General features: G+C 39.8%; 1 long non-coding RNA gene across 1 annotated transcript in view; it reads right to left on the bottom strand.

Moving 5' to 3' along the window:
* The window catches only part of LOC309814521, a 253,767-nt gene that overhangs the window by 199,845 nt on the left and 37,335 nt on the right, over positions 1-16,587 (bottom strand). Inside the window, exon 4 of the long non-coding RNA XR_014295715.1 lies at positions 1,492-1,598. This is a non-coding gene — a long non-coding RNA (uncharacterized lncRNA). The remainder of the gene's footprint in view (positions 1-1,491; positions 1,599-16,587) is intronic.

Here is a 16,587-nt window from a genome sequence, read left to right as displayed (position 1 = left end):
CAATGAGACCATTTCCCTTGCACCATATGTCAGTCATATCCCCCATGCTCTCCATTCTTACCTATTTTTGTTATCCACTACTTAAAGCAAAAATTCTGTAATTATTTTAAATTTCAAATATAGGTAATTCATATTTAAAGACAACCGAGGATAGCACTGATCCAAAATGCCCATTACATCTGACTTGGCTGCCTCATTTCTTCTTTTGTCCCTCCCACCTTCAAGTAATCTAAATAGACCAATGAAAATGTTTCCTCGTTTTCATAACTTCCTGAAAAAAGGCTCCATCACTTTGTCCAGTCACTCATTCCAAAGTCTAACAATGTTCACACTGCTTCCATATGAGGCACTCACCCTTGATCTCATGAACATATCTCTGGATTGATTGTTCAGGTCTCTGAAGCCCTAACCAGAGACATGCAATGACTCCATCCTAGTCTATATAAGCAAATAAAACATTTTTTAAGGAGTATCTTTTCCAAAAGATCATCCCTTAAATTCCTCTGAATTTATCTGCTACTTTCAAGCACAGACTCAAAATACACAAAGTACTTCTTAATACCCTTAAAAATTCATTCCTAGACATGCTGATAAATACCTTCCCCAGAAGATTATTTAAGCCCTTTTGATTAACTCTGTGGTAAGCTATGAACATCAGTCCATTTCCTTTCTATTATTTTTGTTTTGGTTTTTATTCTTCTTCCACTTGCTGTTTTTCCTATTTGAAACTGAGGTCTCCCAATTTTAACCCATGTGAAAGAAACATATTATTCAGCCTCTTATCTGCTGTGGGGTTTACTTGACAGATTTTCTCAATCTCTACAAAGTAGGAAGGTTAAATTCCACTATGCCAGCTTGTAAGTCCAACTCCACTGTGGTAATATCACCACTGAGTCCTTCTCCCTAAGTCCCAGTCCTTAAAATTACAGGACAGTTTCCCCTCAGAACTCCCCAAGATAATGCCTGATGGCTTTAGAGACTTTGGGGCACAGTCAACATCTAGATATGAGAAGTGAAAGCCAGAATGCAGTGATTCACATTTGCAGCAGTTATGAAGTTTACATGGTAAAAAATCAAGCTCTCTTTTATTCACTGTAAATGAACTTAAATCAATTCACTGACAACAGAAAACTTATGCCTAACAATCAAGGTAAATGTAGTCACTGGTTTATTCTAGAGTCCCGGAGAGGGAATCATCAGTCATTTCAGGATGCTCCCTTCCCTTTTTTTTCCCCATATCCCTAAGGGGTGATCCAAATTGGGGGAGGGGATTTTTTAAACTTCCCGCCATCAGGCTGAGTTCACCAGTAGATGTGATACTCAAAATGTTTAACAAGCAATAGGATACAGGCACCAACCAGTCAAAACAGATACCAACTGTCACAACTGATAGGGCCTTGCTAGTGAGTACCAGGTGATGTCAACCCTGGCCATGAGCATCCATCCACACTGACTTCTAATGGAGCTTGTTCTTTGATCCTTGGAACCTACCACTATGGCATCCACAGTTGAAACACCTGCATCCTGTTCTGTTTTCAGTTTGATGGGTCCTCGAAGGTCACAGAGAGGACTCCAGAGACTTTTGGATCATTTGACATCTAAATACAAGAAAGAAAAATTAGACTGTAATGATTCAAATTTGTAGCAATTATGAATTTTACACATTAAAAAATAGTAAATGCGAAAGACCGTTCTTACAAACTACCTCAGGGGGATGAAACATTTTTTTACTATCTGGCATTTCCTGGGGTTGCAGGCATTTTGGCATGCTGCTTTAGACTTTCTCTGCCTAGACCTTCCTGCTGCCTTTTATTGTACTTTGCTGCTGTAGCGCCATGATGGAGTGGGAGACAACCTACAAGAATTGCTTTCTTTCTCTTGAGCTTCGTTAGGAAGCAAGCTACATGGCCCCAAATTCATCCCACCCTAACCTATCCTATCCTATCCTTAGGTTCTCCAAAGTCTCAGTAGGAGAAGAACAGGGCACTAAACACTTGCTGCAGCTCCTCACCAGCCTCTAACCTCTATTCTCCTCCTGGATGACTCCTGCTCAAACCTGCTCTCCCTTGAGCAGGAAAACACTCATGAGCCATTCCTTCCCACTCTGTGGTTTGGCATAAACTCTATACATTGAAACTTCCAAACTCTTAAGCTTTTGAATCTCAGGTTCTTGTAGTAAAAGTCTCAGCTTTCAAGAGTATTGTCACTGAGGACTTTAAAAAGTAAGCTCAGAAACTCAACTGACTTTTAGGAATCAGCTATGTTAGCCTTCTCCTAAAGTAATGAATTCCACTGATACAGTGGGTAGAGGGCTGCAAAGAAGGAAATTGTGAAAAACAACACACACACACACGCACACACAAATTCCTCATTATCTCCAAACTGTATCCTTTGCACACATCTTGGGAGAAGTTCTTTCAATAACCAAGATAGAGACCTAGAGGCCTATAAAATAATTTATACTGGTAAAAACCAATTAATCCTTTTTGGCTTGTTGGAATTAAGATATACATATTGATACCTAATCAATAATTTGTGATAAAGATACTTAAAATACAAAATATCTTCATTAAGAAAATTCTACTCCATTTAATATACTACTTGTTTCCTTGATCTCAACTCAAGGAAAATTCAAGACAGTACATCTATCCTACATTTTCCCCCAAGAAAATGTTTCAAGAGATCACACTCCACATTTGTATCACCCTGTTCTAAAACCCTTCCTTCTGTAGAAGGAAGGAGGTGGCTTTAAGGACAGTTAAGATTTTTCACACTGAATTTTAGGAGCTGATGACATAAGTCAACACCTAAGGATGCTGACAATTTGCTTCTTTGTTTTTAACACTGGTTTAAAAGGAATACATTCCATCTTAGTCCCCCCCACCAATCCAGGAACTAAAATACATTTTTTATATATAATATAAATATTCAGTGTCTGAGGGAAGACTGAAAACAATGTTTAGTCTCCCAGTAATGTAGGCATTAGCATCTTTCTCTGTCTTCCTTATAGCCAAGAGACGCAACATATCTTCGTGGCAGTAAAAGTGGAAAATGGACCAAAGAGGAGGAGGAGGAAAGGAGGGGCACTTAATTTTGAACAGCACTTCACAGAAAACAATAACTCTTCCTCTGACCTCGGGTGACCCTGAAAACAACCTATGCCATAGGTGAATCCAATATTACCATCACCATTTTACAGTTAATGAAACTGATGCGCAAGAAGAGTGTGTATGATGCAAAGCCACGGAGTTTAAGTGATAAGCTATGAAAAACATAAATCCACTTATTCTGATTTCAAATCCCATACTCTTTTCACCAAAATGCAATGGCATCCCCAATTAAATTCACATAGATTTGGAGGCTGTGACAATTCCTCTGAGAGACCATTCTCATCTATTTAAAAAAAAATTGTTTTTTTATGTATCTATTGAAGCTTACAGTCGAGAACACTTCTCCTCACCTATATGCATGTTTCTCCTCTTCCTTTAGAAAAGGAGACATGTTCGAAATTTCTCATATTCTTTAGGTGCAGGGATATGACTGAGTTATGGTAAATTGATTGTGGAGAAAAATGATGAATACCACTTTTAGGCCTAGCCTCTTATGATCACTCTCACAATTAGCCATGTTCTTTTTCTTACCCCATTGGTTACCCAGATGCAAAGGAACCAGTGGAGAAAACTAGATGGAAGAAGTGAGGGTCACTGAATGGCTGCATGGAACAGCAATGGCCTATGACACAAATGAAAAATAAGCCTTTAATGTGAAAGCCACTGACATGCTGGGGCTCTTTGTTAGACCACTAGCGATTTATCCTGACCAGTACAAAGAGCAAAGAAAATATCATATTTTAATGCCTAGGATACAGTGACACTGCATATTTTAAATGATAAAGAGAAGATGGGGGAAACTGTCTTCGATTTTCAGTGTTCTCATATTTGACAATGAAAAATCCTAATGACTAACTAGTCCAGGATTGGTGAGTTTTATACACACACACATTTTGCTTTATATTACACCAAATCATTCTTGTATAGAGTAAATTCAAGCTTTGAAAGGACAGAAACTAATATAAGTGGGGGAGGGGTCTTCTTGAAGAACATAAATTACAAATAAAATTAGGTACAAAAGTAAATATTTATTGAGAATTAGAAAATAAATGACAACAAACTGAAAAATTTTTAAGTGGACAAATACCATAAGCATCACAAAATCCAAAAAACATAATATAATATTTTTATTAATTAACTGCCTGATAAACCTATACAATATTTACATTTTTAGGCTGCATACTCTTTTATCACCCCCTTCCTATGACAATGACTTTCTACTTTTTTAATAGAGAGAACAGAAAGATAAATGTCTTTCTTCTAAAATAGTTGGTTGAAATTTGTTTTCATTATTGATGGTAGCATCATATGCATATTTAGGATTATTGTGAACTTTGGGAAAATCTCTATAATACTTCTGCTGTACATGAGTGTAAGGTTTAAAAGAATTATCCACTGACTGGCTTCCAACTCTGTAGATTTCAGACCTTGTTTCTCCTCTTCAGTCCACATGCTTCCAGTGCTGAGGACCATCACACACAGTATCAAGATAGAACCTCTGCCCTGAATCTGTGTGTCACGATGTTAGGTGAGCTGGCACAATGGGCAATAGAAATTTTCCTGGAAGATGTGCATATACCAGGATAACTAGCTATAATATGGAAGTGACTGAAAATATAAATATATCCCACTAAACCCACTCTAAGTGTATCCTCAATTGTATTTTTCTAAGCCAGATTTTTAAAATATACAAAAACCATGACTTCCCCTATACCACTTGACATGAGGAAAAGTGTAACATGAGAAATGAGAAAGTTGGAGAGCGAAGAGTGAGCTTAATTGATTGCAGTTAAAATATCTAGAAATTTTTCTTAGAAAAATTTCTAAGGGGTTAATGTTTAATAAACCTCAGGCTGATGTCTAAAGCTAGCATGATCCATGGCTTTGGGTGTTAAATGCTCCACTCCCAAATTGCAAATGTGATTCTGGAAATCCTAAGTCAGCTTCATGACCGTATTTGTTGAAAACTAAACTTTTTTTAAAATGATTTCATCAGGTAAAATAAAATAAATTCTCTTTTTAAAGTTAGTCCAATCATGTCCCAGGTATCTCTCTCTCTCATTGTAACATAGATAGTCCAGCAGTTACACTGAATTTTGTGACCACTCATAGGAGGCAAGACCATAAACCAAGGTGCCTAAGGTACATTATAAAGATAGACATTGCTTATGGGCACATAAAGGTTTTAAGGCAGTCACATTAGCTAAAATATGACCCTTTGAATTTTTTAATTACTTAAATGAATTGAAATGGAAGATGAGTTGAGATTATCCATGTGAGTTAGAAGTTGAGTGGAATTAATCTAGGAAAGCTCCTAGGGTAAGATGTGTAATTTGGGGCAGTATTAGGATAGTGGTTAAGTTCCATGAGGGCATGGACTTTGTCTGCTGTGTTCACTGCCATCTCCAGTGCCCATAATACTGGGCAGCACATACTAAGTGCTCAATTAACATCTTTTACTTGTAGGAAGGGAGGGAGGGAGAGGGAGAGGGAGATGGAGAGGGAGAGGGAGAGGGAGAGGGGGGAGAGACAGAGAGAGAGAGAGAGAGGGAGGGAGGAGAGAGAGGGGGAGAGAGAGAGAGAGAGAGAGAGAGAGAGAGAAAGAAAGAAAGGAAGAAAGAAAGAAAGGAAGGGAGGAAGGAAGGAAGGAAGCCTGTTAGTGTGTCTCAGGTAAACATAAAAATAGTCCCTCCCTCATAAAGTTGTTGTGAGGATTAAATGAGCTAATACACATAAGAGGACCTTCATTACTACAATGAATATTTGAACTTCACTTAGTTCCTTGGAGCTATTATAATATTCAAGGTATTCAACAAGAGAAGAAAGTGTTATTGATTGGCACAGAGAGAAGGGAGCTGAATTAGAAGAATAATTAATGTCAAGGGGTATGAAATCTCTATTCTGAAAATTCACAATTTCATGGAAGAGTCCAAAAGATCTGAGACTTGATTCTCAGGCAGGAATGAAAAGAAGAGCATGTCCTGTGATGTGGCAGGAAGACTCACCTTAAGCCCCAAATGGGTAAATGCAATCAATAACATCCTGTCAGGAACTTTTTGTGGTCTCATGTAAATATAGGCTACCTGAATAAAAGATAAAAACTGTCATTTCCTCTCTCGTGTTGTAGTATGATGATTTATCTATTCCTTTGAAAGAACCAAACCAAACCTAACAATTGCTTTAACTTTTCTGGTGTATATGTATCCATTGTGAAATATAAGAAAAAAAATGGTCCAAGATGATAGGACATTTGCAGAGCGGAACACTAGAAAGAATGAGGAACAATTAACTCAATCCAATGGGCAAGTCATTATAATTACTCCTAAGACAAACTATGAGGGAAAAAAGTGTCATGGGCTGTTTAATCAACCCTAAACTGCAGGGGTGACTAGTTATAACTTAGGTGTTTTCCAATTAGCTAATACAAAACGGTAATAAATTGCCAGCTGCATTCTTAACCTAATGCTTCCATATACTTAATGAGAGTTATTGCAGAGTTCTTTTAAAACTTTGAATTTGACTTAGGATGGTCATTAAAAATTTTATTTCTCAAAATTATTATTTATTTATCAAACCCATGATCTTAAATGAAATTTAGGCTCACAAAGGCAATATGAAATATCACTGAAGCAGGAAGCAGGATTTTAACATACAGGCAAGCCACTGTGAATAAGGAATCCTTTAAATTGGGGAGAAGGTTGAGGTCCAGGCATAAAAGAGCAATGCACAACTGGTCTCCCACCATTTACAATCTGCTCTTGCTCTGAAGGGCAGGAAGCGTCATAGTCAACACTATCCATGTTAAAAACCGCATAAGATGTATGGCAGGGAGCTTGCTGTTTCAGATGATTCCATGCAGAAGACAGTCTGGTCAGGCAACTTATGAGCAGTGCTGGCTCCCCAATTTGCGCTCAGCCCAAAGGCTCATCTCACCCCAACTGGCAAGGTGGAAACAAAGGCTGACACTGTCTAGCACAGACCTTCAGCTCTAAGTACTCCAGAATACATACATAATCTTACTGTGATCAAGTATAAGGGTGGGATTAATACTGTCTTCCCTATGCCTCAACCTAATTTCTGAAAAATATATTTGTGTAAACACTAACAATTGTTTTCAAAGACATCTTTCTGAAGTATCTGGATACTATTTTAGAATAATCTTCACTTGTTTTTCCCATGGGCCAATATTCATTAAAGTAAAATCATATCCACTCAAATCCCAATAACCAATGAGGAAAAAGCATAGAGAAAAGAGCTTGACCCTTAAAGTCAGACAAACCTAGAGTAAGATCTCAACTCATTAGAAATAGGACCTGGAATAAGTTACTTGACCTGAAGAAGCCTGAGTTTCCTCAACTTTAAGTGGAGTTGAGAAGCTTCACCTTATAAGGTAGCTATAAGAAATAGTAGGGGCTCAATAAATACTCTCATTATTATTATGAGCAACATGAAGATTTTGTGGTAATGCAACAGAGAGAGAGCATTAGTAGATCTAAGTTCCACTCCTCAAGGCCCCAAATTTAGCTGTATGATATGAGGCAAATCGATCAAGTTCAGTTTCCTCATCCTTAAATGAAAATAACAGTTGCAATCTTTGTAGAGTATATAATTTTAATGGCAAAAAATTAAAATGTATAAATCTTTAAAAATTAAAAGCACTATACAAAGTAATATTAATGTAATTGCTGGTACTGTTAGAAAGGCCAAACACCCTTTGTGTTTTTGTTTTTTGCTGCTTTCCCTGTCCTGCTTCCAGTTGAACACATAAGAGTTCTACGCTCGTCTAGTTCAATTCTGCCAGTGTGTTAGGGGCAGCACGAAACCACCTTTGCTCCCTATCTGGTTAAAATACGACATTTTTCCAAACTGAAATTTCACAGTTCTAGACAGGATGTGGTAGGTGCCGCAGAGTAAAAAGTTTGAAGCAATTTCTCTTCCTGGGAATGTCCAGGAGGAATCCTCACCTACTGAATGAGGTTTTAATTGTCTGGGACACCTTCCTCATTAACCCGCTAGTTTCCCTTCCCAGCTGCCCTCTGAGCCTGTCCACTGGTCTTTTGACTGTCTCTGACCCTTTCTGAATGTGTCTTATCTCCCTAACAATGAAGTACTCTTCTTGAGGCCAGGATTTGTGTTTTAATTATCTTTGAATCTTCCATGTCACTTCTCACTCTCCTTTTCACATGCTATTGATTAATTCTAATCTTGGATAAATCCTTATTTTAACTACTTATTACCTCTCTTGAGTTTAGCAAAATGACTGTCCAGCAGAATTATGGAGAAATCTGAGTTTTTCCATCTGATGAACAGTATAACAACACTTCATGATATGATAATAATAGTAATTATGATAACTAACACATATCGGAAATTTATAATATCCCAGGCATTATACTAAGTGCTTTACAAACATGACTTCATTTCATCCTCCCAGTAACCTGATGAGGTAGCTATGATTATGTCTCATTTATAGAGATGGAATCAAGGCACAGAAGAATAAAGTAACTTGCTCAAGGAGTATAATAGCTTGCCCAAGTTTGTGGGTAGCAGAACCAAGATCTTGACCCAAGGCCATACCACCTAAATATTTGTAACACCTCTGGCTTTTGTCCCTAAACCAAAGTTTCAAAATTTACTTGGAATGCAAAGTAGCCTATTGCTGATTGTGAGAACTTGATTTACAAAGTTGTATACACATTTAGTTTCTCTCTCCCATTTTTAGGAACCAAACCCATTTACAGCTTGCATTGTCATTTAAAGTAATGAAACTGCCCTAATTCATAAATATTCAGTTTCTTCAAATCGTACCAAGGAAGAGTTTGCTTCCTGTTGGCAGGGCTGATTTATACATTAGGTACAGCAGGCACAGTGCCTACACCCCACAAAACTTTTAGGGGCCCACAAAAATCCTTTAATTTCCTTTAAAATAATAAGAAAAAAATTGAACTTTCAGGTCAAAGGAAATGTTGTGATATATAACATTAGTATATTTGTCTTCATAACGACATAATCATGAAATATAGTTATTTATGTATTTCATTTTTATGGAGGAAAGGGCCCACTATAGCAAAAATGTCTAGGGCCCCCTGAAAGCCCTCCTATGGCCCTGCCTGTTGACTGAGAAGGGTTTATGGGCACTTTCTGTCTTACTGTTTCTCACTGCACCCTCCCTCATTACCCCCAAGGTCACACTGCTGCTGCTTTGTGGCTTCTGGCCCTTCCCTGTGGATATCAAGTGTGACAGAGAGGTCTGGTTTGTAAAAAGAATGACAGCTGATCTTTAGCATAAATAGCATATACTGAAGTGTTAGAAAGGTGGTTTCCTTCTCCCTTTCAGTGTGATGAGGAAACGTGGCTATATTGGGGTATCGACATCACCCATCAGATGAGGGTTTCCTGGCCACAAATTGTCTAGCCACAAAAGGATATTACAGAGAGGAAATTTAAAATGTCAGGAAAAAACATCCTAACTGCTTACTGGGGAGCATTCTTAAATCTGGGGTTCTAAGAAATGTACCTGTAACAACTGATAATAACAATGACAGTTCTAGGTCACCTGGGGGCCAAGGCCCTAGAAGGGAAGAATTTCCCCAACTTAAGCTTGCTTTGTGTCAACTCTTCCCCCGCCTCATGCTCGTATTCTTGAGTTCTTTTTGGAAACTCAGATTCCAAATGTCTGAAATAATCACAAAGCTTAAGGCAAGCCTCAGGTTAAGACAAGGACCCTAGTGACAGGACGAACGCCATATTGACCCCAGCTAGGCTAGAGACCCATTGAGACCTGTGGATTTTAACTTTTGTTCCATTTGAACTGTACATAATGAACTTTATTCTCAAGTCTGGCTTGTGAGTAATGAATATGAAGTCCTCCTTTCAGCCTCTTAGTTTAAAGAAAGAGGAAGGAAACAGTCCATTGTTTTTCTAACCTTGCAGTTTCCTAGAGTAAGATGGAAAACTGAGGACGGCAAGTGAAAGCAGCAGGCATCTCTATGGAAGGACATCCGGTGAGGCCAGCCCGCTCTTGAGGGGGGTATATGTTGACTATGGGGCAGTGGCGGCCAGGCATAAAAACAAACTGAAATAGTGTGTGTGTGTATATATATATATATATATATATATATATATGTATGTATGTGTGTGTATGAACAGCAATTTTCTCCAATTCTGAGAGAGATTTTGTTGTACCCAGAACTGAAAGGGTGACCAAAAAAAAAAAAAGGTGTGTGTGTGTGTGTGTGTGTGTGTGTGTATTTAATATTGTGTTCTGTTCATCCACTAATCTGATCAAAAATAGCTCTCAAGTTTGTTCAGCACAATTTGACCTTCATAATTATGCAGGTGATTATGGGGTCCCATTAGAGTTTTCAAAGCACTTTGTACACAAGGGGCCTTTAGACATTCTACTATAGTAAAAAACAAGCTCATAAAAATCCCACACATTTCACACAGGCCTTTGATAACCCATCACACAATAATGACCTTGAGTAACTAACAGCCTGTACTACATTCAAACCAGTAGCTTAGAGGTAAGTTTTTGTATCTTACTATGTCTGGCTAGAGTTACACAAGGCCTCAAAAGAAAAAACCCACACACACACTTGCTTTTGCCCTTAGATGAGCATATCCATGAGTGATCAGAAATAACCCCCCCCACTTTCTTCTCTGGCCACCTTCTCCCAGGTAAGTTTGTCAGAGTAGACAGTCTGGATCAGCAGTCAGGTGATGGGGGCTCCAAGCCCAGTCCTGCCTATCTGTGGGATCCTCAGTTCCCTCCTCTCTCTGGGCCTCAGCTTCTCTTCCGTAAGACAAGAGTGTTAATCTAGAATCAACGGAATTCTCTGCATGTGCTCTAGGGCTTTTAGGTTGGGGAAAGCTGAGCGTGGAGGTGCTGCCCACCTCTTCTCAATCAGAGCAGTCCCTTTTATGTTTTATAGGTAGGGTTCTGAATTATTTTTCAGTTGAAGAAAAAGTTTGAAAACCATAAAGCCAGATGATCTCTAAGGCACCTTAAATATGCCTTAGAAAGAAAATACATTTCACTTGCCAGACAAGTGGGGAAAAGATCAGAGGAGACTGAGTACATGGTAAGGCCTTGCTTGAGGACAAGCTTCAGTGCGGCAGCTCAGCAGACAATGATGGACACCCAGGGGCCTCAGAGAGGGGCCCCATTGGGAAACAGTCAGAGCCATAAGACTTTATTGACCAGCGTCTTTCACACATGCCATCTGATTCAATCTTTACAAGGGAGTAATAATATCCCCATTTTCCAACTGCAGGAACTGAGGTTTAGAGTGGCTACATGATTGTTCAGGATCATCCAGATAATCAATTCCAGAGACGGGATTCCAACTCAAGGGGAGGAGAGAGATGTGCCAACTGGGGTGGGGAAGAGAAGATCAAGTTTTCTGGCCTCTTTCCCATTTTGTTCCCATCACATGTTAAGCTCTACAGTCTACCTAACATTTATCGCCGTTCTACTACAGGCTGGTGTCAGGAGAAAGGCAAAGAGGAACATCACTGTTTTTACATTCAAGAAATTTATGACTAGGAGGACTTGTGTAAATGCAGTATTGTTAGTGTGGTTCACCCAACATTTCTGTTCTCCAGCCAGAACCAGAGTAGGACTGTACTTTTACAGTTTCTGCTTCCTTACAGTTGAGTGTGTCCATGCTTCTGCCAGTGACACTCGAGCTGAAGTGACAGGTGCTACTTCCAGGTGGAAGCTTTAAGAGCCTGGGCTGCTTCCCTGGACCATGATAACTGGCAACATCTCCCATGGTGGCTGTTCCATCAGCCAAGGTCCCCAGGGAAGCTAATTTGGAGCAGGGCCCCAGACAAACTGATATGGGCATGTCTCATAAGGAAGATATAAATCTTCTTGTTTAAATCACTGAGTTTTGGAGTTGCTTGTTACCTCAGCATTACCTGGCCTATGCTAACTAATGCAGTAAATATCCACCATGGCAGAAGTATTATGAAGCCAGAGGTTTATGTCAGTCATTACTCACGTTAGTTAACCTATAGCAGCAATTCTTTTAAAGGCAGTTAGTGGTTAGTAGTTCATTTCACTTGCCTACTATACTGTGGCCAGCAGGCTTCTATATAATTGAAGAGTATCAATGTTAATAAACTCCATTAATGTAATTTATTGTTAATTAAAACTTCTTTAAAGTTCCTACATTGTAGGCTTATAAACATACAGAGAAACTTCTAGAATATTTATATTTATACCAATTTCTTAAATAGTCATAATAAACTCTGAGGGAGATGTGGGCATGTGGCGGAAGGGGAGGGCCTCGGAAAGCAGGAATATGTACAAGGCACTTCCAATTTGCAGAGCTATTGCCAGTTTCTTTGACTTGCCCCATAAGGCCATACCATATTTTCAACCAGTTCTCAATTTCAGCTTTACCTTTCTATGATATTCAAAATACTATAGCATTATGCATTACAAATTACAATTCTCTGTTCTCATTTTTATCCCTTCCATCAAGAAATTCTCTGTAGGGCTTCCCTGGTGGTGCAGTGGTTGAGAATCTGCCTGCTAATGCAGGGGACACAGGTTCGAGCCCTGGTCTGGGAGGATCCCATATGCCGTGGAGCAACTAGGCCCGTGAGCCACAACTACTGAGCCTGCGCATCTGGAGCCTGTGCTCCGCAACAAGAAAGGCCGCGATAGTGAGAGGCCCTGCGCACTGCGATGAAGAGTGGCCCCCACTTGCCACAACTAGAGAAAGCCCTCTCACAGAAACGAAGACCCAACACAGCAAAAATAAATAAATAAATAATAAGGAATGATATTAAAAAAAAAAAAAAAGAAATTCTCTGTATCCCAATTCCTCTCTAAATTCATGAAGCATCATTAAAAGTTAGCAATAAGCCACCATTTGTAGACTACGGGAGAGGCCCTTTGCTTTGTGTAAATTTACTCACTGACCCTCACCACAACTCTGTGAGGTAGGCATTCTTGTTACAGACCTTACAAATGAGAAAACTGAGGATTTTCTTATGGGCAAGTATCTTATCCAAGTCTCACAGCCTGGTGAACCCGACAGTCTGCCTTCAGAACCCACACATTTTGCCCCCACACTTCCCAGGCCTCCTGGTTATCTCGCTACTGAGGAACATGCCCCTCAAAATGGCTCAGGCATCTTCAGCCTCAGTCCCCCATTCATACCACCACATAGCTTCAAAGCAGTGAGGGGGCCAGAGAGCAGGGCCCTACGGGGCACAGACAGAGGACCGGCCAGAGCGCAGAGGCCATACGCCCCTGAGAACAGACTGTGCGGCTTAAGGCAGCCAGCCAGAGCTTATTGTCCTGGGGCCCTTCTGAAAGAAGGTCTTAAAACAGTATTTGATGATGTGGAAACACACAGGTATCTCATGTAACTGATCTCTGGAACTCCACAGATATTACAGAAAATGCAGGGAGTCGGGAGGTGCAGGTCTAGGCCTGGCTCTGTCATTAACTAGCTCTGTGACTTCAGCTAATAACAGTAAACAGCACCTTGGCAAAAAGTGCTAACACTGGTGCCAAATGCTGTGCTTGGCACTTCATGTGCATGCTCTTGTTTCATTTACTCTTCCCCAAAACTACAAAAAGTAGACATTGTAATTATTCCACATTTCAGAGATGACAAGTAAGTGCCCTGAACAAGGATACACAGATAGGAAGCAGCAGAGCCAGGATTTATTCCAGCCATTTCCTCTCTATGGGCCTCAGTTTATCCATCTATACAATAAAAAGGTTGGTTTCGATTAACTCAAAAACCTATTTTAGCTCTCATATCTGGGCTCTTTCACAAATATCCAGGGAAAGCAATCTATTCAATCTATACCACAATGAATTTGCAGGAAATCATTTGTACCACTTTCCCCTCGGCCCAACTCTGTTAGAACTCGCAAGAATGGACCAAATTCTGATCAACACAGCTCCTCTTTTCTACAGTTCCTAAATATTATTAGAGAGCACTTAGCAAATCCACTACAAAATTAATCCCAATGACAGAGGTTATAATGAGAAAAAGATTGATGCTTAAACATATTCCCTTTTCTTGTAATAAAATGATGCAACCCTTTATTCTCATGGGTGGGCTTATAACATGGGGAAGCAGTTTGGGATTAAGACTAAATTCACCTTCTTTCCACAGTGCTGACAGAGGTTAATACTGCCCCTGGGGTTAGTCTACTGGTCCAAGTTCTAAATGTATTTGTCATTTTAAATAACAAACCAACTAATAACAAACCCCAAATAATGAATTTTCTCTAGGGTCTTAGTGTTTCCTTGATTCTAAGCATCTAATCCCAGATGTCCTCAAACTTTAGGGTGCAGCAGAATTACCTGGGGAACTTGCTAAATATGCCAAGTCCTGGGCCCATCCTCTGAGGAAGATTTTGAGGTCTGGCGAAGAGACGCAGACTCTGCATTCTTAACCTCCCCCACCACCCCCAGGCAAGTCTGATGCCCATAGTTTGTGGACTACACTTTGAGAAATGTAGTCTAGTCCTTGTACTAGATTCATTTACTTCATTTTCCTCAAGAGAGATAGGGACTGACCTTGCCATTCTGGCCAGACACAAACCAACGAGGTCAATTCAGACGACCAATTCAATTGTGGTTTGGTTGGTTTGTTGAGGAGGTTTTATTATTTGTTTTTGTCAATTCAGATTTTTAATTGTGGCACACAATTGATGCCCAATAAACATTTGTTTATGTTGAACAAAATCACTATTTGATTTTTTTTTTTTTTTTTGCTGTACAGTGAATGGACAAGTTTTTCATTGAATTACCACACTCTACTACTTATTTGGGGACATTAGTCACTGCCTTCACACCATTTCACATGGTTATTCAATAGTGTTTCACCCCATTCCCTTGAAACTCAATCTGAAAGTACCATCTTAAGGTGACCATGTAATTTATTGTCCAAAATGAGGCTCTGTTAATAATTTCCCCAGGACAACAGGCATAAGCCAAGACTGTCTGGGAGAACTGGGAGACATGATGCCCCCCACTTTCACTAGTTAGAAAAGAGATCACTGGAAGGCTACCTACTTGCCCCAAACTCCAAAGTGACCCTTCCCCTCTATGAAGGGCCACAGTACTGGATCAGACACTGCCTTGTGCTCCTTTTATCTTTCCATGGGAGTTACAGTTGTCTAGCCATCAAAATGCTTGCCACTGCTGTAAAGGCAGTGTCCATGTCTCTCTTCATCTCCCTCACAGCACCTGGCCCAGGTATACTTAGCAAGTGTGTCATCTCATGGAGAGGTGACCTAGATAGCAGAATTCACTGTTCATATGATACTGTGGGAGTGCTCATCCAGCCTAGGGAGGCCTCACGTGTAGAGGAAATCCTTTGAACCACAGAGCCAGAAAAACTGGGTTTGCTTTCTAGCTGTGTAACCTTATACAAACCACTTAACCTCTCTGAGCCTTACTTCTCCATACATTAGGGTTGATAATATTAATCTCCTAACATTGTTAGGTAGATCAAATGAGATAATATAGGCCATCACTGCTTACGGTTCTAGTTACTACCACAGCATAACAAGTTACCCCAAACCTAGATGCATAGAATAACCATTTTATTATCCTGAGTCTGTGTGCCAGGAATTTGGAAAGGACACAGTGGAGGCGATTTGCTCTGCTCTGTAACATCTGGATCTCAGCAGGGAGGACCTGAATATTCAACTTCTGTGGCCAAGAATCATCTGGGACATTTTTCATTCACATTTCTGGTGGTTGACGCTAGCTGTCACCCAGAAGGCCTACAATGTGGCCTGGGCTTCCTCAAAGAATGGAGGCCCCTGAATTCCTACATAGGGGTTCAGAGCTCCAAAGGCCAACATTCCAAAAAAACTAGGAGGAAGCTGCATGGCCTTTTATGACCTAGCCTCAGAAGTCATATGCTGTCAATTCCACCATAATCTCAAGCCCGCCTAAGGAGGAGAACAAAGATCCCAACTCTTGACAGGAGAAAAGTCAAGGTCACTGTGTAATAAGATTATGTGGGATGGAAGAACTTGACTTGATCATTTATGGAAAATGTAATCTGCCACATTTACCCTGTAAATGATCACATGATAAAGATGGATAAATTTAAAAAAAGAAAAAATAAACCACCACACACATCTTAGAATCCCAAAGTGTTTAAGGATCTCCTGAACCTCATAGATAATCTAGGCTTTGGTTAAGCTGGCCAAGCCCCTGCCTTTAAGACACTAAGAGATGGGTTTGTGCCTTAAAGATGCCCCTAATTTTAGAAAAAGTTTGTTGGTAAAAAAATCAATCTTTATCAAGCAGAAGTTTTAGGAGATGGACATTCATATTTGGTGAGTTGTGTGAGGAGTTTACTTGCATACCAAATAAAATCTTAACCTGGCATTCATGGTCTCTTATAACCTGGCCTGTACCTACTGTACCCATTTTATCTCTAGCTACACTGAATCACAAGTCATTTCTGGAATAATAGGG

This window comes from Mesoplodon mirus (assembly GCF_964341445.2).
Source record: "Mesoplodon mirus genome assembly, chromosome: 2".
NCBI lineage: Eukaryota > Metazoa > Chordata > Mammalia > Artiodactyla > Ziphiidae > Mesoplodon > Mesoplodon mirus.
Note: the sequence above shows the minus strand (reverse complement) of the source record. Positions and strands in the feature narration are given on the sequence as shown.